The 23,712-nt window shown below is 46.4% G+C and overlaps 1 protein-coding gene across 3 annotated transcripts in view; it reads left to right on the top strand.

The window, feature by feature from the left end:
* The window catches only part of CIB4 (calcium and integrin binding family member 4), a 99,014-nt gene that overhangs the window by 10,581 nt on the left and 64,721 nt on the right, over positions 1 to 23,712 (top strand). For all 3 annotated transcript variants that reach the window (XR_012325779.1, XM_073791523.1, XM_073791524.1), the window contains exon 2: positions 12,733 to 12,828. The gene's annotated coding sequence lies outside the window, so the exon portion shown is untranslated. The remainder of the gene's footprint in view (positions 1 to 12,732; positions 12,829 to 23,712) is intronic.

The following is a 23,712-nucleotide window of genomic DNA, read 5'->3' on the forward strand; positions in this document are numbered from 1 at the left end:
CCTTATTTCATTCTTTTTAATGGCTAAGTAATATTCCATTGTATATACGACCACATCTTCTTTACCATTCATCTGTCAATGGACATTTAGGTTGCTTCCATGTCTTAGCTATTGTCAATAGTGCTGCTATGAACATTAGGGGTGCATGTATCTTTTCAAACCATGGTTTTCCCTGGATATATGCCCAGGAGTGGAATTACTGGATCATATACTAGCTCTATTTTTAGTTTATAAAGGAGCCTCCACAGTGGCTGTATCAATTTACATTCCCACCAACAGTGTAGGAGGGTTCCCTTTTCTCCACACCCTCTCCAAGACCACTGAAGAGGAATTGAAACATCAGTCCCTCCCAGCACTGAAATCCTAAGATTCTGGGTTGGTACTAAGCAAATGACGTGACCCAAACTCACCATGTGGGCAGCCTAGTGGAGGAGGCCAGAAGCCAGCAGACCTCAGCAGCAACCAGCTGTGAGAGCTGGGTAAGCCATGGCCCCTCTGTGAGCCTCAGCTTCCTCCTGTACAGCAGAGAAGGATGAGAGCCATCTCCACTGTAGCCTCCCTCACACAGTGGTTGAGGGATTCCAAGTGAGATGATGAATGTGAAACTAAGACTAATTAATTAATTCTATTAAAAGGTGAGAATGTAAACTATTAAAAAGCTTCTGTACAGCAAAGGAAACCATCAATAAAATGAAAAGGCAACCTACAAAACAAGAGAAGATATTTGCAAATCATATATCTGATAAGGGGTCAATGCTCAAAATAGTTAAAGAACTCATACAACTCAATAAAAAAGACCAAACCATTTAATTAAAATGTAGGCAGAGGATCTGAATAGACATTATTCCAAAGAAGACCTACAAAGGGTCAGCAGGTACATGAAAAGATGCTCAACATCACTGATCACCAGGGAAATGCAAATCAAACCCACAGTGACCTATCACCTCACACCTGTTAGAACGACTATTATCAAAAAGACAAGAGATAATGAGCGTTGGTGAGGATGTAGAGAAAAGGGAACCCTTGTGCGCTGTTGGCGGGAATGTAAATTGGTGCAGCCACTGTGGAAAAACTGTGTGGAGCCTCCTCAAAAACATTAAAATAGAACTGCCATCTGATCCAGCAATTCCACTTCTGGGTACTAATCTGGAGGAAATAGAATCACTATCTCAAAAGAGTATCTGCACACCCATATTCATTGCAGCATTATTTCCAATAGCCAAGATTTGGAAACCGACTAAGCGTCCATTGATGGATAAAGGGATAAAGAAAATGTGGTATATGTACAATGGAATATTATTCAGATATTAAAAAGAAGGAAACCCTGCCATTTGTGGCAACGTGGACAGAACTTGAGAGCATTATGCTAAGTGAAATAAGCCAGACAGTGAAAGACAAATACCGTATGACCTCACTTACATGTAGAATCTTACAAAAACTGAACTCATAGATACAGAGAACAGATTGGTGGTTGTCCAAGGCAGGGGGTGGGAGGTGGTTGAAATGGGTGAAGTGGTCAGAGGGTACAAACTTCCCGTTATGAGTCCTGCGGGTCTAATGTATAGTTAATAACACTTTATATTTGAAAGTTGTTAAGAGAGTAGATATTAAAAGTTCTCATAACAAGGAAAAAAATGATAACTATGTATGGTGATGGGTGTCAACAAAACTTATTTAATAATATGTACACATATAAAATCATTATATGTAATACGTTATTACACGTCAATTATATCTCAATTTTTTAAAAAAAGAAAAAAAGAGTGTTCTTATTAACAACAGCTGGGACCCAGGTCTCCCTCTCTAATCCAGCCCTTCTTTCTTTTGATTTTCATGACTGTAGCTTTCAGAGCAGGGTGGCCTTGCTGGAGCAGAGCGTGGGGGCCACCTGACTGCCAGCTTTTCCTGACCTTGGTGATCTCAGATGGCTGGAGCCCATGTAATCAGACCAAAGCCTTGGTCTGTCCTCAAAGAGGAGCCCTGGCGCTGATTGGCAACCAGTGGCCTTGCTGGGCCACGCATAGCCTTTGGGCATTCGTTGGGGGAAGGAGAAACAACCTTGATTCAGATGCTGGGCTTGAGGAGAGCCGATTCCCCCTGGATCATACTGGCAGGAAAGAGGAGGGAGGTGGGATGCAGGGGGAGGGGGCACCAAGCAGGCCCGGATTGCCCTGCTCATCAGCACCCCACGTTAGTCACTTGCCAGAAGAGAGGGTATGAGGAAGAAGCCACTTTATTCCCCATACTATTCTGAGAGTGGTGGGAGGGAGGGCTGTACTGGGAGGTTATTGGAAAGCCTGGAGTGCCAGCAGAAGAAATCTGCACGGCTGGATGGAGGCAGTGGGAGAACATGAAAGGTGCTCAGCCAGGGCTATTCCAAAGAGACCATGGCCCTCAGAGCCAAGCCCGTGTCCCTCGGCCTGGGCTCCTGTCTTGTGTGATCTGCCCAGTCTGCCTCTCTAGCCTCATCCCCCTTGCTCCGCGTAGGGCTCTTTGCACCAGCCATTCTGTAATCTTCGCAGTCTCTCCACATGTTCCAGGCTCCTTTTTGCTTTTCTGCCAGAAACGCACATTGTGCCAGGTACAAATATAATTACACTTAGTGCTGCCTTTGGAATGGCAGCATTCCCACTTTACAGATGAGAAAACTGAGGCTCACAGCGAAGCAAATGGGCTAAGCTCTTACAGGTAAATAGATGACAGTCCCAATATTCAACCCAGATCAGTTTGACTCCAAAGTCTGTGCTTTCACTCTTCTGCCACACTCCCTCGCTAGAAAATGATTGAGGGCAGAGCCAAGCTGCAACAGGGGAATAGAACAAAAGGTGCTGTCCACACAGAACCTGGCACATAGCTAGAGCTTCAAAAATACTGGTTGTGTGAATGAATGAGCAGCTCAGAGAGGAAGGCTGTAGGAAGGGCTAGGACACAGACCCTGGGCTTGTGCCAGAAGGGACAGATGCTTGACTCTGACTAGGAAACAGGGCAGAACTGTGGGTGAGGCCAAGTGACTCCAGCTTGCAAAGGGACTGGGAGACAGGACTGTCATGAACAAGCTGGGCTCAGTGACTGATCCGAGGTGGAGAGGAAAGAGGAGGCCAGGTTGTCCACGGCCCGCCCTAGCATGGTGCTCCAGCAACCAGCCCAGGCAGGGACTCAGAAGGGTCTCCACGGCCGTGCACAGATTGCAGGATACCTTCGAGTCTCTGAGCTCGGTGTCTGGGAGAACTAGCACACCGAGCAATCCGAAGGGGAATGGACCATCCACCCACGTGGACAGGGGGTGGTCCTGGTGCTGGGTCACCATGGGAGGGCACAGGTGGGTACCTGGGCTCTGTGCTGCGTGGATGTCCGATGACCCAGAGATCGTACAGTCCAGTGGTCCACGGAACCCACAGTCCATCGGGGAGATGGAGATCAGCTGGAAGGCAGTGCTCAGGCGGAAGGGCACTGCGCCGTCAGGGAGATGGAAAAAGTGATGTCGTTGAGGAACAATGTGGCCAAAGGAATGAGCTGTAACTTGCTGGATCCAAAAGGACAAACGGGAAAACTGCTGCCAGAGGCCCAGGGGTGTCTGATGATGGCCTGACACGGCCCTGGGGGAGGGATTGAGCCCCAGTCCAGAGGCCAGAAGGGAGTCACCCCATAGACTCTGTGGACCTTTTCTGCCCCCCGCAACACCTTGTCAAACAAACCCTCTGGTCTCTTAATAAGGATTGAGGAATTGAGTCAGAACAGAACTCCTGGCCAGAGAACTCTACCCTGTTTCAATGGAGTGGGTCTAAGGATGCAGTCGTGAGGCAGAGGAAAGAGCACAGGTTCTGGGGTCAGCGTCCCTGGGTGGGTCCTGCTCTGCCCAGCTGTGTGACCCACCTTCTTAAAATGTGTTGGCAGGATTAGGTGAGATGGGGAAGTACCAGTCCTTAAGTCAGGACTGGCATGTCTCAGTGCTTCTTTCCTTTCCCTCTGTTCCCTACTTCCCGGGTAGGAGCTGGGGAAAACCAACCCTGCACCAGAGCTTAGGGAAGAAGCCAGCCCTGAGGCTTAGGTGATCTGGTCAGGAAAAGGGGCTTCCTGGTCTAGCATGGGTTGCCTGGGCTGTGGATGGACTGAGCTGATTAGAGGCAGGCAAGACACTCAGCAGAGATTCAGGGGAAATTTAGAATCTTGAAATGAGTGTCACAGGAAATGTGTGTGTGTGTGTGTGTGTGTGTGTGTGTGTGTATTGTGTGGAGTTGTGGTGGAAGTCATCTGGTCGAAATTCCCACTCTACAAGTGAGGAAACAGAGGCCCAGGGAAGGGAAGGGTCAAGGGCATGCAACATGATGATTGTACTTGGTTCTTGATTGAGTTCTAGTCCCGTTGCTGAGTTTCCTAGTAAGAAAGATCTCTGACTAGCAAAGAAATAATGGGGTTCCAGGCAATGGCCAGGGAACCAGACTTGAGCAGAGGTATTTGTGTTGACCTTGGGAATCTGGAGGAACTGGAACTTGATTTTTATTGTAGTCAAAATTGTTGAGAACCCAATTAGCCCTGGGTAGGGCTCCGGCTTACCTGCTACCCTGTGAGGCCCAGCCGTCTGCAGAGGGGTGTTCTCTCCTGGAAGCTTGGGACCAGGGAGCTTCAGGGTCTGATGGACTAGGATTCCTGGAGGTGGCTGATCTCCAAGGGTTTGACTGGGGCACACAGACGGCCACGCCAAGGCTTCTGTCCACCCACCAATGGTGAACCCAGAAATATGTTGTCCTCTTTGCCCCAGAACTCAGCTTTAAGAGCACATCCAGTGCATGTGTGGTCCCACTGTCATCTCCATTTTTCCAAGGAGGAAGGATGGCTCCAAAGTCCACCCAGACGGTAAGTGGGGGAGGTGGGACTTCTGGGTTTTCAGACACACTACGGTCTCTGCATCTGCCTCTTCTCTCCGCACACACCTCCCTCAGGGCCTGTGATTCTCCTCAGCTGCCAGGTCAGTTCCCCTGAACACCTTCAACTGTAAGTCCTGTTTCTCACCTCCTGTGTCTGAGCCCTTTCACTCTCAGGCTGGACCAACCTTCTCCACCAGGTCGGGGGAGGGATGCAGAAAGGGAAGCCTGATGCCCCTGTACAGAGAGGGAAATGAGGCACGGGGCTGGCCTGAGCCAATGTCAGGATCCAAGCTTCCCTGTCCACAGGTCCAGTAAGGGAGGCCCAGAGCTGCAGGGAAAGGCAGAGAAACACCACTCTGTTTTCTTAAGCTCCCAGCTGGGTCTGAGAACACCAAATCCTCTTTGAAAAAATAGAAAAGGGATTTAAAAAAAATCAAGATATTAACCTTCTGAAACTGGACACTCCCCTCCATGTAGAGATCAACTTCTTTTCTAAGCATTTTTTTTTTCATTTCTATAAACATCTTAATTCAGGCCGACATCATGGCCAGCCTGGATTATGGATGGATGGAGAGACGGATGGCCTCGTCTCAGCCACACAGGCATATGTGTGTGACGTGCGTGTGCACGCACACGCACATACACACACCTGGAACAGCAGAGAGAGCATTGGTCGAGGAGCCGAAGATCTGGGCTTTATTTTCAGCTCTGCTGCTGAACCCTGGACCTCAGTTTTCTCATCTATAAAAGGGGTGGCTGGACCAGCCAGATTTCTAAGACTCCCCCCCCCACCCACTTTCTGGCACTGCCCAGCAGTGTAGGTTGGCCGCCTTGCTTCTCAAGGACCCTGCCTGTTTCTCCCGGAACTTCTGTGAGAGTCTTCAGGCCTGAAGAGCATGCAGGGGGAAGGAGGAGGGAGGGAAAGCATGCATTCCAGTTCTGTGTGGGACCAGGGCTGCTTTTATGGTTATCTCAGCTCTGCTGTAAATGTAAAGTCACATGTAAAACACCCAGCACGTGATCTGAGCACACCAGAGGTGCTTCCCAAAGTCTGTGCTTTCCCCTTTCACCTCCTTTTCTTAGTTCACCTGGAGGCTCATCCCTATCTGAGGCCCGGTTCCCTTCATCACCTCAGCCAATGGAGAAGCCACGTCATTTTTGTCTTCTAGCTTCAGGTTCCCCTCAGCCTGTGTCACACGGCTCCAGTACGAACTCTTGAATGTTTCCCATCACTTTTAGGATGAAGGCCTGGCCCCTCGGTGTGGCCTGCAGGGGGGTCTTGCAGATCCGCACCCCCTACTGCTCCAGCCTGGCCTGGCAGTCCACTTACCCTGCCCCTCTGGGCTTTTGGATCCTTCTTTCAGGTCCCCAATTTGTCATGCTCCTTCCATCTTGGCCTCCTCACGAACCCTACCTCTGCCCGGGCTCGCCCCTGTGTCTACCTGGCGCACACTTGCTCTTCTAACAGTCCCTTCCCCAGGAAGTCCTCCTTGACCCCAGGGAGGTTAGGCCCCTCATGCCGTGGTCCTCTCCTTCCCAATGACAAAGCACCATCATAATGAAAAGACCAGCTGTACCTCAAATATTTGATGTCTGTCTCCCCCACTGGACCGTAAACTCCAGGAGGGCAGGGGCAGGTCGGTGTGTCTGTTTGGTTCAACACTGTCTCCCCAGCACCTGCTCAGTGTCTGAATTCCATAGTAAATGAATGAGTCTAAATGAGTCTAAAATTGCTCTCTTTAAACACACCTGAAACCCTGCTCAGCACCTTCCATGAAGTCCAGGCAGAACATTCCCTAAAATAGCTTCACTCTTCACTCACTCTGACCTCCCCTAAAGGTCCCCTCTTTTCCTTCCTGATGCCACATACTCTCAAAACCTCAAGTTTCTTTTTAAACATACCACCAGCCCAATCAAGCAACACTCTTCGTATCCATATTTCAGTTCCTTCCACCTTCCGACAAGCCCAATCATTTCCAAACCTTGATTATGTTCTGGTTCTTGAGGCTGCAGCCAGCTGTGGTTATTCTCAACTCTCGTTGTCACGGGGGAGGAGGGTAGATGTGCGTAGCCCTGACTCATCGAGGACCGGGAGAGCGGCGCTGAGCGTCCTAGCCTTGGGTAGGGGTGGGCCACAGCAGTGGTCTGGTTCCGGCTAGAGCAGAGGTTATGTGAATCCCCATTCGACTGTCATTTTGGCCAGTGTTCCTCAAAGGATGCTTATAGAACAATGGTGTCTTGAGATGTTTTGCAAAAGAAAAAGTCCTGCGCTCCAGTGTGTTTGGGAAATTCTAAGCATCACTCAGCGTTGGTTCTTGTTTGCAAGCATCAGAAGCCAACTCTGCTAATTTAAGCTTAAAAGGGATTTATTCTAAGGACCTTGGGCAGCTCAAAGAATCTCCTGCAGGGTCAGAAAACCAAGGGCAGAGCAGCCAGGGACAATGCCCAAAGTCATATTGTATGCCTGGCCCCAGGAAGCCCCACTGTTGCCGCCGCTGAACTAGTGCTTTATACTTGTGCCACTGGCTCCACCAGCCCTGGAAGCCGCTTCTAGAACTGCCACCACTGAAGCCTCTGAAAACAGATGGTGGCTGCTGCCACCATTGCTGCCACCACTCACATCAGAGTAGAACCTACATATTCTGGGCTTCCTTGCATCACGGTCTAGGGGTAGAGTGAGGTCACGTGCCCGCGCCCTAGCTCAAGAGAGGCGGGGACAATGTGAATTTCACATTACACTTTCAGCTTCTGTACTGGGAGGCAGCCTCTGCTTCAGCAGACAGGGGAAACCCGTAAACATAGGAAAGGGGGGCAGGTGCTGATTGGCCCAAAATGACAACTGTTCTCTGCACTGTGGGCCCTGGACACCTGCCCTGGGAGTGCGCCGTGCTCTAGCGCAGGGTCTACCAGTCTTAGTACTGTTGACGTTTGGACCAGACACTTCTTTGTGGTGGGCTATCCTGGGCATTGTGGGATGTTTAGCATCCAGGCCTCCATCCACCACATACCAGTAGCCCCCCTCCAGTTGTGAAAGCTAAAAACGTCTCAGTACATTGCCACATGTGCGCTGGGGGTGAATTTGCCCCTGGCTGAGAACAACTGCTCTAGGAGATGTGTAGGAAATGTGTAATATGTCTGAGGAAGTAAGATTGATTTAACCCGGTTCCCCAAGCTTATTTGACCATGGAGACATTTTTTTTTTTCTCTAACTCTCTTTGGCTCTATTTCACAGAACTTCTTCGGGAAATGCTGAGTTTATAACTGGGGCCCTCTCTCTTCATGTTTCATGGAGGTAGGAGGTTGCACAAGCCAAATGGTACTCCAGGTCTCCCTGTCACCTCCTTCCCATCTGTCAACCTCCCTGGACAAGGCTGAGGCTCCTTGAGGTCCAGCTTTGCGAGGACCCACTCTCTGGGGAGTTAGTTGTGACTTTAGGAAACATTCCCAGGGTCCCAGGGAGGGGTCTGCAGAATGCCATTCAACGTGGAGAGTCAGTCTTTTCCCCTTGGCTGTGAACCTGCCCTGCAGGCAAAGCTATTGATCTAACCACCAGGCACACTGCCCCGGGGATACACCTCTGCCTGTGGCGGCCCCCTGGAGCCCCTGCACTGTTTGACAAAGATCCCACAAGATTCAGGCTCGGGACTTCTCTGGTGGTCCAGTGGTTAAGACTCCGTGCTCCCAAAGCAGGGGGCCTAGGTTCCATCCCTGGTCAGGGAACTAGATCCTGCATGCCGCAGCTAAGACCTGGTACAGCCAAATAAACAAATAAATAGTAAAAAAAAAAAAAAAAAAATTCAGGCTCAAGAACGGTAGTCTCCAGTATGTGGGCCCAGCCTCCCAGTCTGTATTCCCCACGCGTCCACCACGTCAAGGCCCAAGGAATGCCCTGGACACAAGGCCAAGTCTGCCCCAACCCAGGAAATACCCTCATCACCGCGATGCTGGATGGGGTCACAGGCCCTAGAAGGGTGGGGCCGCTGCCCACTGGCCTTACCTCTGGGAAGGAGCTTTTGGAGCTGCTGCAGGCTGGGAAAAGGAGCGCGGGGAAGCAGGTGTCCCGGGCAGCTCAGCTGCCCGTTCTGGAGGCTTCTGTGATCCAGCAGTTTTCCCATACGGATGGCTCTGCTCCTGCAGGCAGCTTCACATTTGGCGCTCCCTCACGTGGCTTAGAGAGTCTCTCGCTGACCTTGGCTCTTAACCTCGGGAAACTGGGACTATGGAAATATAATAGTGTCAGGGTTAGACAAACCTGTGTTTGATCTCGGTCGCACCACTTAACGGTGGAGTGATCTTGGCCAGGTCACCCTTATTTCGGAACTTTAATTTCATCATCCATGTAGATTTTTAAAAAGCACTTTTCCTGCTCCTACATTTGATAATTCTAGATTTTAGGCACTAACAGGTGGCTCCTGGGTGAGTCTCACTGAAGCCTTCCTGAGAGTTTAGGGACTCATGTTCTGGACCACAGGGCGCATCTTCATGGGGCAGGGGAGACAACGGGAATGAAAAAACAAAGGCTTAAAAATGCCTTGGATCCCGACCAGCCAGAGGACGCGCGAATGGAAAATTCCTGCTGTGTGTCAGAGGCCCACCTGGCCCGGGTGACAGCCAGCGAGCCAGACACACAGGCCCCACTGCGTGTTTAGACAGACTTTTCCTGCCCTGGCCAGAGTTCACCCTGCCCCCCACCAATGCTCATCCTGGGGAGTGGGGAGGGGCGGGGGTCCTCACCCGGGCCCAGGAAGGCTTCCTGTGTATTAATATCTGAGCAGGGGCTGGGGAGTGGTAGCGTGAGCTGTAATAGGAAGAATGAGCAACAGGAAGCCCAGGTTTGGCCCCAGTCTGCCCTGAACCCATCTCTGTGACCTAGTCCAGGACGCAGGGTCCTCATCTGTGTGGTGTGTAGGTTGGACAGGGAGGTCTGCAGTGTCCTCATCAGCCCTGACGTTCCACTGGCGGAGGCCTACATTCTCTCAGAGATTCCGCTTCTGCCTTGGGAGAGGCCAAGCCCCTTTCAGGGGCAGGATCTGGGGGCAACTCTCAGAAGCTTCCCTCAGCCTTAAGCTCACCACCTGAGCTTAAGGAAGTCAGCCAAGCCATTGTCGGGAGCTGTGGGATCGCCAGCTTTGCCAGCACTCTCAGTGCCCACTGAGGCCTGCAGGTGACCCCTGGGGGGCAGGCTCTGGGTGAGTGTAATGAAATGAACTCACTCCACCCAAAGATGGGGGCCAAAGGGGTGGGGGGCAAGAGGAGCCCTGAGCCAGGGGGGCAGTGCTTGTCCAACACCATGTGGGGGAGAGGCCCTGAAACTGGAAATGCTCCGGGGACCAGGCCCCATGCTCTAGTGTGGCCCGGGAATGTCATTGGGCTGCACCATGGCTAGGATGTAGTGGCCCTCAGACTTTGCACACATCCCACGCTCATAGCCTCAGCTGTATAGGGGTCCAGGGCCAAGCTGGGGCAGCCAAGTGCAGGTGGGGGCATTCAGAGCCCACATTACGGTTGAAAACATTGGCCGAGGCTGACCTGCATGTTCCTGACTCTTGGGATTCTGATTGGCAAGTTGGGTCTATGGGTTGGATTAGTTCTGAGAGCCTGACAAGGCCTGGTCTGGGATAATGGTTAGTTCACCAGGGTCAATGCAACTTGGTCTACTGGACACCCTCCCTTGAATCTCTTCTCAGCTCAGGTTCCCACAGAGAGAAAAGCCCTCTCATTACCTTTTACCTCTCCCCTGGATGCCAAGAAAATGTGACACATTTCCACCCAAGGACACCACTGCTTCTGAACTCTGCCCATCCCTAGCCTGTCTCTGCCCAGACCACCCTTCAGGCAAATACTTAAAGGAAAGTACTGGAATGACACCACAGACAAGCCAGAGCAAGGACAACCCTGGCCCAGACAACGAGTCACTCTGCCTAGCTGCTTGGACCAGCCCAGTGGAGAGGGCTTCCAGGCCTCATCCTGGCCTACCGTTCCCCTCCTTCCCTCCATCCTTCTGTCTAAGGCCAGAGCTGAGCTCCCCTAGTCACTCAGAAGGAATGGTCTCTTTCTCAGATCCTAAGTCAGCCCCTCAGCGCCAGGGCACCCCCGCCCTCTCTGAAGCCCCAGCTGCCGGCGCTGCCAGAGACTTACTCCAGGGAAGCTGCCTGCACCTCGCCCCTGCCCTACCCCAGGTCAGTTTCACGACCCCTTCCACTCAGGAAATCCCTTCTCCTATGTTTTGTTTCCTCCAGCCTGTGTTTTTTCCCTCTGATTCCTTATACGTGCTCCCAGCAATTCGGGTCACCCAGAAATCTCTTTCTTGCCTCTTGTGGGACCAGGGTCCACATCACAACGTGCATCTCTGAAATTCAAGGATGCTCCAGGGTGGGGATAGATGGGAGTGCATACACACACGTGTGTGTGTGTGTGAATGCACACGATTTGGGCATAAGTTCGGTCTGCACAGAGTACAATGTCTTCCTCTTACAAAGGTGATGATAGACTGCTCCCTCCTTCCACGTCAGCCAGGCCAGGTGAGGGCAGGTTCTGAGAGGTCAGCTAACCTCCCTTCTGGGTCATGCCACAGAGCAGGGCATGGTTTCCAGGAGCCTGAGCCCCGCCTCAGATCTCTTTCCACCCCGCGTTGCTTGGGTGCTAAGAGAGGGAGGCGTGAGCCCAAATATCGTTAGTGAGGGGTGGTGTTGGAAGGCAGCTTAACCCTGGGGAGGGGTCTGGGCTCAGTGGGGTATGGGATGATGTGTGGAAATGATCACCAGGGGAGTCACTCACTTTTCCAGAGTGTTCCTTTGGTCCCACAGCTCAGGATGCATCCTGATTTATGAGGCGCAGGATTCCAGCAGCTCTGGGAAGGGTTCTGGTTTCTGCCCAGTCTAAACTCTGAGGAGGGGCAGAAGGGAGGGCCTGGCACTGGAATGTTAGGAGTTAGGAAGCTGAGGGGGCGGAGCCTGGTAGGACTCAAGCAGGAGCCCGCCGAGGATGAAGGATGCTTCCACCTGCCTTTGGCTACAGACCCTCAAGCCAAAGGTGGAGGAGGTGAGCCCCTAGTCTGGGGGAAGCAGGTCCTCAGAGCAGATAGGCTCCCTGGATGAGCAGCAACTCCCTGTCGGCTCCCTCGCGGGGCTGGCTGCTTCTGCTCTGAGACTGAGCTGTTCTGTCACAAAGCACAGCAGTGTTTGTCCGAGCCACAGAGAAAAGGTGTACACTGTGCATTTGCTTCCATTTCACAGATGAGGAGACTGAGGCCTTAGGTTAAGAGAAGCTAGGTGCTGCCAGGTCTCACAGCTAGAAGGTGGTTGAGCCAGGCTGCAAACTGACACCTTCTAATTCTACGTCCAGTCTCTTTCCATGAGCACAGACATCCCCTAGCTGCGCGGAGCACTGGTGTGGCACAGGGGAAGGGGCAGTGAGTATGCAGGCAAGCAAGCCCAGCTTCCAATCCCACCCCTTCTAGTACTGAGTGTGTGAATTGGGGCATGTTGCCAAAGCTCAGTTTTCTCATAAATGAAGCGGATGTAATCAGGGATGCAGGGAGCTGGCTCGTTCTCCCAAAAGCCAATTGTGTGTATTTCTTTTCAATTCCTCATTCAGTCATATGAAGCTGGTGAGCTTGAAAAGGGCCACAGCAGAATATTTACACCAAAGAAATGAGAAAACCTGCAGGTCAGGTCTTTGCTCCCCAGAGGGTCAGTTGTCATCCCTGGGGACAATTCTCACCCTACAGGACTAAGGAGTGAATCAGACAGTCTGTCAAGTTCTTACCACCATGTCTGGATTGGAGCAAATACTCACAAATGACCGGCAAAGGTAAAGGTTTTATCTTTTCTTCATCCTTATCATGTTTTATCCCTTTATTCACCAGGAGAGTAATCTGGGCAAGAGGAATTTTCTTCCATCATATCAGTGAAGACATTGAGGCCCCGAGGGACCAGGTGACTGAGCGCAGAGTGGGTAAGAGGTAAGCCTGGATTTGAACCCAGGTATTCATGCTCCTCATTCTGGGCCCTGGCCACTACTCTTGGCTGCCTTCCTGCACCAGACAATTTAAAGTCTCAGAAATATGGGGATCCTAGAGCCAGAAAGAATGTTGGAGATCATCTGTTGACAGTTCAGGTCCCTCATGTCACAGATGAGGAAACAGAGGCCTGGAGAAGGAAGGACCTACCCAAGGTCACTCCACCAGTTATGGCTCACTTGGAATTAGGATCCCAGATCTCTGGATTCCCCATCCAGATCTCTCTCCACTGGACCAAGCTGCCTTGAGACCCCTGAACTGGGGTGGGATTATCCTACCCAGACAACACGGCTGATGCCCAGTATGAAGGGAACAGGACGGCTGTTAGGGAGACTGCCATATTTCCATTCCGGGGAGAGGGGATGTAAAAATAATGTTATTTGTTCTGCCTACACCACCAAGTTATGTGAAACTGTCCTGTACATGCTGAAGGACTTACAAATATAAGTTAGTGACATTATGTCAATCAGCAAACATTTATGAACCAGAGGCTCCCACAGGCAGACTTTGGGCCTCTGGGGGCAATAGAGCACTGGCACTGATGGGCCAGGGCTGGACTGTAATCCCCATGGCCCTGCTCATGTCCTCCTTTCCTCCCTCCCTCTCTCTCTCCCTCCCTTCCTTCCTTCCTCCCTCCCTCCCTCTGTTCCTTCCTTCCTTTCTCCCTTCCTCTCTCTCTTCTTTCCTTCCTCCCTCCCTCTCCTCCTTCTTTTCATTTAATAAATATTCACAGATTGTTAGCCTTCTGCCAGGGCCCCACTTGGTGCTAGGGAAGCAAAGATGAATAAGGCAAAGTCTTACCCTAAAGCGTTTCACAGAAGAGAAAAAGGAAACAAACATGAGACAGAGCCACCAGGAACCCGTCCAGGGGCCAGAGGGGCTCCAGGCGCATTGCGTCGGTCAGTTGTGTGTGTGTATGTGGGAGGGGTTGGTAGGGAGAAAGGACATTTCTTTGCAAAAGAAGCACTGAGGAGGTGTGAAATAGCCTGGAAGTTTCTGGAAATGGCAAACATGGGCTTGGGTTTACAGTATAAGCTTTGGTCTGGAGTCACACAGGCAGAGTTTGGAAGCCTGGCTGTGCTGCGCACTGTGTCACCTAGGCAAGTTTCCTCATTTGTAAAATGGTGTGATAATTTTTACCTCACTGGGTCCTTGTGAGGAGTCACTGAGATCGTTTATTCAGCAAGATATCTTCTGGGTGCCTACCACGTGCCAGGTACCTTTCTAGGCATGAGCGGGCGCAGGGAATAAAATAGGTCAGGTCCCTGCCCTCATGGAGCCCATATTCTAGTGGAAGGGGACGAACAGCGAACAAATACAAACATAGCATGGTGTCAAGTGTCTGTAAGTGACTGAAACTAGTAAAGAAGGTGTTTGGGGGCGGTCCCTGGGGTGCAGCCCCCAAGGGGAGGATTTGTGAATGGTGTGGTCTCAGGGGGAACAGTGGGGGAAGGGAGGACACAGACAAAGTCCCACACGGGCAGCCTCAGCCTGGCCTCTCTGGGGCTCTGGAGTGTAAGCTGTGCTGGGAGGGGTCCCAGCCTAGACGAGGGGGAGATGCTGTGAGTTAGTATGTGCTTAGGGTAGTGTCTGGTGCACTCCTTAGCCATGGAATGAATGCCCCTGAGGCCTAGTCAGTCTCCGTCTCTGGGCCACCTCGCACGCCATTTGCCACCGTGTGATCTAGAACAACCTGCAGTTTTCCAGAAGCCTCTGCGTCCTCTCACTGCTGGGTACCTCTGCCCCCACTGTTCCTTCCTGGACTACAACGTCTCCACTGTTGCCCCTGGAAAATTCTTAGTCATTCTTCAAGTCTCAGCTCAAATGCTGCCTCTATGTCTGGGAAGACTCTGCCGGGCCTTCCTGGGGACTTTCTTCTGCATAACCTCTCGATTGGTCTGGACCACCAGCAAGGCAATAATATTGCTTTAAAATTACCTGTTCATGAGCCTGTCTGCCCACTAGGCTGGGAGCTCCTTGATGACTTGGACAGGTTCTTTTCAGCGCTGGGCCTCCAGAGTTTTGGACACACAGTAAGGCCTCAGGAAACATTTGCTGAGTAAATGAATGACTCTGTCACTGAGTAGCTTTGTGCCTTTTGGTGAGCCAGATAATCTCTCTGAGCCTCAGTTTTCCCATCAGTAATGATAGCTACACCTAAATCATAGTGTTTTTAGGAGGCCAAGTGTGATAATGAATATAAACTCTGAAGTACTATCCAGACGTGTTTTTTTTTTTTTAATAACTTTTTTAATAAAGTACTATCCAGACGTGTTTTTTTTTTTTTTTTAATAAGAGAAAAGATCCATTCTGGAGCTCAGCAGTGGCTAAAGGGACCCAAATGGCTACAGAAGACCTTGGGTCAGTCCAGAAGACCTCTGGAGAACATTTCAGTAGGAGAGCTCTGAACAGGTGCCGGGTTTGCACCTGCCTTCTCTGACATTTTCTCTGCCACCAGCCAGGACTTGAAGCTCTGGTTCTAGGAAGGAGTTTATAACCCCCATGGACCCTCACTCTCCACTTGCAATAACTCAGCAATAACAATACACATCCAAGCCATTGGTATCGAGAGGAATGGAAACTTCTTCCTGCAGGTGAAGAACTGATGAAGGGAATCTTGCTAGTTGGACACAGGACTCATCTGTGGTCACCGTTGCAGGTGAATCTTGTATAGGGATGCCTCAACTCTGTAAACTTTGTTCCAGTCCACATCCAGTCTCTTCCAAGGCTGTTCTTCTTTTCCTGACTCTCCGAGAAGACTGTCTTCCCTTACTAGTCTGTTCTGTTCTTCCATATCACCTGCCAGGCTTTCCCTCCATTACCCTGGTCTCCAAGGAACCAGAAACAGGATATTTTCCTCCATTCTCGCCTGGCTCCAAGTTCTCTGGAGTCCTCAGTGTTGTTTCCTCTTTGGTCCCATCTTGATTCCACCCAGGATTTGGGGGCCTTTTTAGTTACATCAGTACATGGAGATGGCCTCCTCATGGAAGAGCTTATGATCCCAGAGTCCCTCCCTCAGCCACAGTACATGGCCTAAAGTACCCCCCCACTTACATATAAGATGGTTATTTATCCTTCAGTGTATCATCATCAAACCACTCCTTGACTCCAGGTGGCCTGGCTTGCTTTCCCACCATTCTGCAAAACTTTCCTTGCTCTCTCTAAGACACCTATGAGCTACTCTTGGCCAAGTTAATTAGCAGGTACAGGCCTGTGCCTTCAAGCTTCAAGCCCACTCCCAAGCCATTTAGCCAGTCCCTAGTATAAATGAGTCCTGGTGAAAATCCAATATTGTAGAGAAGTAAATTTTGCCCTAATTAATCTATAAATTAAGTGAAATCCCAATAAAAATTTTAGTAAAAGTTTTAAAAAATAGAATTTTAAAAGCAAATTCTAAAAGTCATCTAGAAGAAAAAAATGAATAAGAAGAGCCAGGAGAATTTTGACACAGTAAGAACAACGTATAAACATTTACTGTAAAGTGATCAATACAGAGTGATATTGATGTATGAACAGATAATCCAAACAATGGAACAGAGTAAAGAAATAGATCCATGGAAATCTAGCGTATGTGAGAAGGGCATTTTAAATCATTAGGAAAAGACTGACGAGTCAAGAATGGTTTTGAGACAATAGATTACCCACTTTGGAAGAAATTAAATTAGACGCTACATTGGTGATGGTTTTAATTTCTGAAAAGAGAATTCATTCTACTATTTTCATCAGAAAGGAATTGGAAGTTATGTATAGCTGCCAGAACTGTGAAGAGAGAGGAAAAGGATTTAGATTGAGCTTACCAGAATGACTTCCAAAGCCACAGTGCAGAATTCAACCACTGAAGGAGATGCTGTTGCTACAGTCTGGAAGCTTCCAGATAGTAGGAAGCTTTTGCCATGGGTGTTATTCCAAAACTACAGCACCTCTGCCAGGATCTGCCCCAGTAAAATAGAAGATGTGCTGCCTTTTTCTCCAGGTAACTCAAAGCTTCATGTGAGTTGTATCTGCTTAGGTCTTTTAAAAAGTAGACACCAAGATGGAGTTAGAAGGACAGGAGATTTGTTGGGACACTGCATGTAAAAGATAAAGGGGGGACTTCCCTGGTGACACAGTGGTTGGGAATCCACCTGCCAACGCAGGGGACATGGGTTCGATCCCTGGCCCAGGAAGATCCCACATGCCGCAGAGCAACTAAGCCCGTGCGCCACAACTACTGAGCCTGCGCTCTAGAGCCCACAAGCCACAACTACTGAGTCCACATGCCACAACTACTGAAGCCTGTGCGCCTAGAGCCCGTGCTCTGCAACAAGAGAAGCCACCGCAATGAGAAGCCCGTGCACCACAACAAAGAGTAGCCCCCACTCACCGCAACTAGAGAAAGCCCATGCACAGCAGAGAAGACCCAAGGCAGCCAAAAATAAATAAATACAAAATAAAATTTTTTGAAAAAGATAAAGGGAAGAAGGAGCAGGAGCAGCAGGGAAAGTCTTCAGACTGTAATTTAGGTATGACATCTGTGAAAAGAAAGGGAACAAGAAAGAAGATTGGGTAGAAAAAGCTTCAGACTGTGATGCAGCTTTGAGAAAGTCTTGGCTACTACAAGATTGCCCATGGAAGAGTTATTCTATGTGGGGAGAAATGGCCACACTCTAGTTTCCTCTTCATGCTCAGTCATTGGCTTGGAGCTGTGGCAGATTCTGAAGGCATCCAACTGAGGGAATCTCCATTACATCTGGAATCCTATCTTCAAGATAGTCTGCAATATAGGAAGACATACCAGAAGGGCATTGATATGAATGTTGATCCAGCTAATCTATAGAATCTATCTATAACAGACCCTTACCTCACACTATATGCAAACCAAATTTCAGATGGATTAAAGAGGTGCAGGTAAAAAACAAACCTATACAATTACTGGAAGAACATAAAGAAAATATAGGGACATATTTCTATAACCTTGGAATAGAGAAGCTCTTTTAAAGCAAAACACAAAATCTAGAAAACATAGAGACATATTTTAAATTAGTTTTTAAAATTTATTTCCATGTTTTAAAAAGTAATAAACATTAACATACTTAATGGTGACAAATTACATGCTTTTCCTCTAAGATTGGGAACAAGACAAGGATGTCCCTCTCACCAGTCTTATTCAATATTGTGCTGAAAGACCTAACTAATGCAAGAGGACAAGAAAAGGAAATAAGACATATGGAATGCAAAGGAAGAAATAAAACTGTCTTTGTTTGCACATAACATGATTGTCTATGTAGAAGGTCACAAAGAATTAATGAAAACTGGAAATAATATTGTGATTATAGCAAGCTTCAGGATACATGGTTAATATACAAAAATTAGTTACTTTCCTATATACCAGCAGTGAATAATTAGAATTTGATATTAAAAAGACAACACAATTTACATTAGCACAGGAAAGAAAGAAAGAAAGAAAGAAAGAAAGAAAGAAAGAAAGAAAGAAGAAAGAAAGAGAAAGAAAAAAAGACTTAGGTAGAAATCTACCAAAATATGTGTAGGATATATATGAAGAAAACTACAAAACTTTAATGAAAAAATCAAAGAATATCTAAATAAATGAAGAAATATTTCATGTTCATAAATAGGAAAACTCAAAATTGTTAACGTATTGGTTCTTCCCAATTTGATCTCTAGATTCAATGCAAACACAATCAAAATCCCAGCAAGTTATTTTGTGGATATCAACAAACTCATTCTGGGGCTTCCCTGGTGGCACAGTGTTTGAGAGTCCGCCTGCCGATGCAGGGAACACGGGTTCGTGCCCTGGTCCGGGAAGATCCCACATGCCGTGGAGCAGCTGGGCCCATGAGCCATGACCACTGAGCCTGCGTGTCCGGAGCCTGTGCTCCACAAAGGGAGAGGCCACAACAGTGAGAGGCCCGCGTATCGCAAAAAAAAAACACAAAAAAATAAAACCAAACTCATTCTAAAGTTTATATTAGAATGCGTGACTTCCCTGGTGGTCCAATGGTTGGGATTTTTGCCTTCCAATGCGGGGACTGCAGGTTTGATCTGCAGGTTTGAGCTGGGATTCCACATGCCTCAGGGCCAAAAAGCTGAAACATAGAACTTAGAAGCAATGCTGTAACAATTCAATAAAGACTTTAAAAATGGTCCACATTAAAAAAAAAAATCTTAAAAAAAAAAAGTTTATATGGGAAGGTAAAAACCCAGAATAGCCAACATAATACTGCAGAAGGACAAAGTTGGAGGACTGATACTACATGACTTCAAGACTTACTGTAAAGCTACAGTGATCCAGACAGTATGACGCTGATGAAAGAATAAATAGATCAATGGAACAAATTAAAGAGACCACAAATAGACCCATACAAATGTAGTCAAATAGACTTTGACAAAGGAGCAAAGACAATGCAATGGAGTGGTCTTTTCAACAAATGGTACTGAAACAATTGGACATATTCATGCAAAAACAGTGCATCTAGAGACAGACCTTACACTCTTCACAAAATTAACCAAAAATGTATCATAGATCTAAATGTAAAACAAAAATTATAAATTTTCTAGAACATAACATAGAAGAAAATCTAGGTGACCCTGGGTTTGGCCATGATTTTTTAGATACAACATCAATCTCTAAAGGAAAAAATTGCTAAGTTAGACTTCATTAAAATTAAAAACTTCTGCTCTGTGAAGGATATTGTTAAGAGAATGAAAAGACAAGCCACAGGCTAGAAGAAAATCTTTCCAAAAGACATATTTCATAAAGGACTTGTAGCCAAAATATACAAGAACTCTTAAAACTCAATAATAAGAAAACAACCAACCCAATTAAACATTGGGCAAAAAATCTGAACAGATACCTCAATGGAGAAGACATACAGATGGCAAATAAGCTTATGAGAAGGTGTTTAACATCGTATGTCATCAGGGAATTTCAGATTAAAACAACAATGAGATACCAGTACACATCTATTAGAATGGCTAAAATCCAAAACACTGACAACATCAAATGCTAGTGAGAATGTGGAGACACAGAACACTCTCATTCACTGCTGGTGGGAATGCAATGTGGTGCAGGCATTTTGGAAGAGCTTGGTAGTCTCTTGCAAAGTTAAACATAGGTTACTGTACAATTCATCTTCCCCAATCCTAGATATTTACCCAAATGAGTTGAAGATTTTGTGCAAAAACCTGCACACAAATATTTATAGCAGCTTTGTTCATAACTCAATAACTGGAAACAACCATGTTATCTTTCAATAGGTGAGTGGATAAACAAACTATGGTACATCCTTACAATAGAATATTATTCAGTGATAAAAAGAAAGAAGCTGGGCTTCCCTGGTGGCGCAGTGGTTGAGAGTCCTCCTGCCGATGCAGGGGACACGGGTTCGTTGCCCGGTCTGGGAAGATCCCATATGCCGCGGAGCGGCTGGACCAGTGAGCCATGGCCGCTGAGCCTGCGCGTCCGGAGCCTGTGCTCCGCAAAGGGAGAGGCCACAACAGTGAGAGGCCTGCGTACCGCAAAAGAAAAAAAAAAAAGAAAGAAGCTATCAAGCCATGGAAGGACATGGAGGAATCTTAAATGTATATTGTTCACTGAAAGAAGATACATACTATATGACTCCAGTTTTATGATATTCTGAAAAGGGCAAAATTACCGAGACAGTAAAAAATCTGATTGCCAGAAGTTCTGGGGGAGGAAGGGAGGGATTAATAGATGGGGAGCAGAGCATTTTTAGGGCAGTGAAATTCTTCTGTATGATACTGCAATGTTGGATACATGACATTATGTATTTGTCAAAACCCATAGAACTGTACAACATAGAGCAACAACCCTAATGTAAACTATGACCTTTAGTCATTAAATGTATCAATATTGATTCATAAATTGTCACAAATTACCACACTAATGCAAGATGTTAATAATAGGGGAACTTTCTGCTCAAATTTTCTGTAAACCTAAAACTGCTCTAAAAATAAAGTCTATTAAAAATTTTAAAGTAATTAGTATAGTTGGAGAAAAAAATTGGCCGCAAATATAACAGACGTTAGTATGGTGGCCATATACCCTAGTTGTCTCAGAACAGTTTTGGTTTATATCTGTTGTCCTGGTGTCCCATTTTCATTCTCAAAGATGTTTGGTTTGAATGATAAATTATGTTGTCACCCTAGACAAAAGGTTATTATGCATATAAGTATGTATATATATATATAATTAAAATGTTATTATATATATCATAAACTCCTATAAAGCATTAAGAAAGATATATTGCCCAAGAGAATAATGGGTGATATATATGAATATGTGCATAGTCTGCTAGTGCTGCCGTAAGAAAATACTACATATTGGGTGGCTTAAACAGCAGAAATTTATTTTCTCATAGTTCAAGAGGCTAGAAGTCCAAGATCAAGGTGTTGGCAGGTTTGATTTCTTCTGAGACCTCCTTCCTTTGCTTGCAGATGGCTGCCTTCTCACTGTGTCCTCATGCAGTCTTTCTTCTGTGCACACACATCTGTGTCTTAATTTCCTCTTCTTATAACAACACAAGTCACATTAAATTTACGGCCCACCACATGACCTTATTTTACCTTAATTATTGCTTTAAAGGCCTATCTCCAAATATAGTCACATCTGAGATGCTGGGGGTTTGGACTTCAACATATGAATTTGTGGGGGGTGGGGGGTGGGCAGGGGACACAACTCAGCCCATAACAATAGATAATTCACACAAGAAGTACAAATGGCCAATAAATATATGTCAATATGTTTAATATTATAAAAAACCAGAGACATGAAAATTTAAAACAATAATAACTGACAACCTCCCCCAGTAGAATGACAAAAAATAATAAAAGAAAATTCTACCTAGGGTTGGCAAGGATGTAGGGAATTGCTGTTTGTTGGTAGAACAAATTGATACAGCTTTTTTGGAGGGAAACTTGGCAGGCTCCATCAAAATGAAAAAGTACATATCCTTTGACTTAGAAATTTCACTTCTGAGACTTGATCCTACAGAAATACTCAAGGCACAAAGAGACATGCATAAAAATGTTAATTGCAGTATTTTTTGTAATATTTAAAAATTGAAAAAATATTTAAATTTCTATTAGTAGTTAAATAAGCTGTGGTACATCCATACTATGGAATGCTATATTGGGGTTAAAAAGAATGAGGCAGACCTACGATAAAATAAATATCATATAATATCCTATGAATAAAGTAGACCTATGATAAAATGGAATCATAAAACACATAAAGTAACTCAATAAAGAGGAAATCAAGAACAAAGAACAGATGGGACACATAGAATGCAAATAGCAAAATGGTAGATTTAAGCTCAACAGTATCAACAATCACATTAAATGTAAATCGTCTAAATACCCCAGTTAAAAGCATAGATTATGAGGTTGGGTTTTTCTTAAAGTATGATCCCACTATATACTGTTTATAAGAAACCCACTTTAATTATAGCCATAAATAGGTTAAAAGTGAAAGGTTAGATAAAGATATACCATGCTAATACTAATCAAAAAAAAGCTGGAGTGGCTGTATTAATATCTTACAAAGCAGATTTCAGAGCAAAGACTATTTCCAAGGATAAAGAAGGTTATTTCATAGTGATAAAGGGATGAATTCACCTAGAGAACATAGTAATTCTAAGTGTATATGCACCTCATAAATCTTCAAAATGTATGAAATGAAATAGAACTACAAAGAGAAATATACAACCCACAATTATAGTCAAAGATTGCAAATCCTCTTGTCTTTCATAATTTTCTACTCTTGTTATATAGGCTCTTCTTTATCTCTTTAAACTCTTAAGGCCCTTGTCAAATCATTTGATAGTCTGTAGTTTCTCTGGTGTGAATTATTCCACTTGTTGGGCCAGTGGAATATCTATCTTGGCATTGGACCTCCCCATATATTTTATAATTTTCGTCTGTGAGCTCATCTTCAATAGGAGTTATTTTCCACAAGTGTCCTGTAAGGGCTCTGCATTATTAAGGCTTCTTTTGGGGTGATTTCACTATTGCCTTCTCCTACTCTTTTTGGGGTTTGTCCTTTCTGACCCTCTATGGCTATAGGTTTCTGTTTCATTTCTGGTGTCTAGAAATTTTCTTTGTTTGCTTTTGAGCTTAGCTATGTTTTAAACTAAAATTTAAAACAAATATGCAATGTTTCACTGTTTGGAACAGGTTTGGGAAATTCCCATATCTGATAATTTTTGTGTTTTGATTGGATGTCTCAGTAGGGCTCCCATGACACAACTTTGAAATCAACCTTCACCCAATCTCTCTCTTTGTTATCCTTTGTCCTGGAATTATAAAATTACTTTATAATGAGTTTATAATAAGTGGGGTTTTTTTAAACTGGAAAAAAATGACATTTCAGGATTACAAGCTGTCTGCGTTTTAGGATGGAGACTAAAATTTGCTTCATGGAAGATGTTCCTTTGTTTTTGAATGTCCCACTTGAGTTGGCCCTTTTAGCTATGCTAATATAAAGCAATGACCCATCATCCTTGGTGAGAATGGGAAAGCACTGATGGGGTCCTAAAGGAGATTTCTTAGTCTAAAATGTTAATACCCTTTAGTAATATACATTGAATGATTTGTAGAAGTCTGCCTCTGAACATTGTTTTATTCAGAGCACCACCATCTCCTAATTTGGAATCAGACTACCCTATGCCTGAAACTGGTGTGTTCTTGCAAAGTGGTGTGTGTTACTCTGGGATCAGTTGTTTGTACAAGATAAGAAGTTGAGATGGAGAAGAATGTGGGAGAGAAGTGCTCACTTCTTCAGCTTAGACTGGAGAAAACAACTGACTG

The sequence above is a fragment of the Tursiops truncatus genome, chromosome 14 (assembly GCF_011762595.2).
Source record: "Tursiops truncatus isolate mTurTru1 chromosome 14, mTurTru1.mat.Y, whole genome shotgun sequence".
Taxonomy (NCBI): Eukaryota; Metazoa; Chordata; class Mammalia; order Artiodactyla; family Delphinidae; genus Tursiops; species Tursiops truncatus.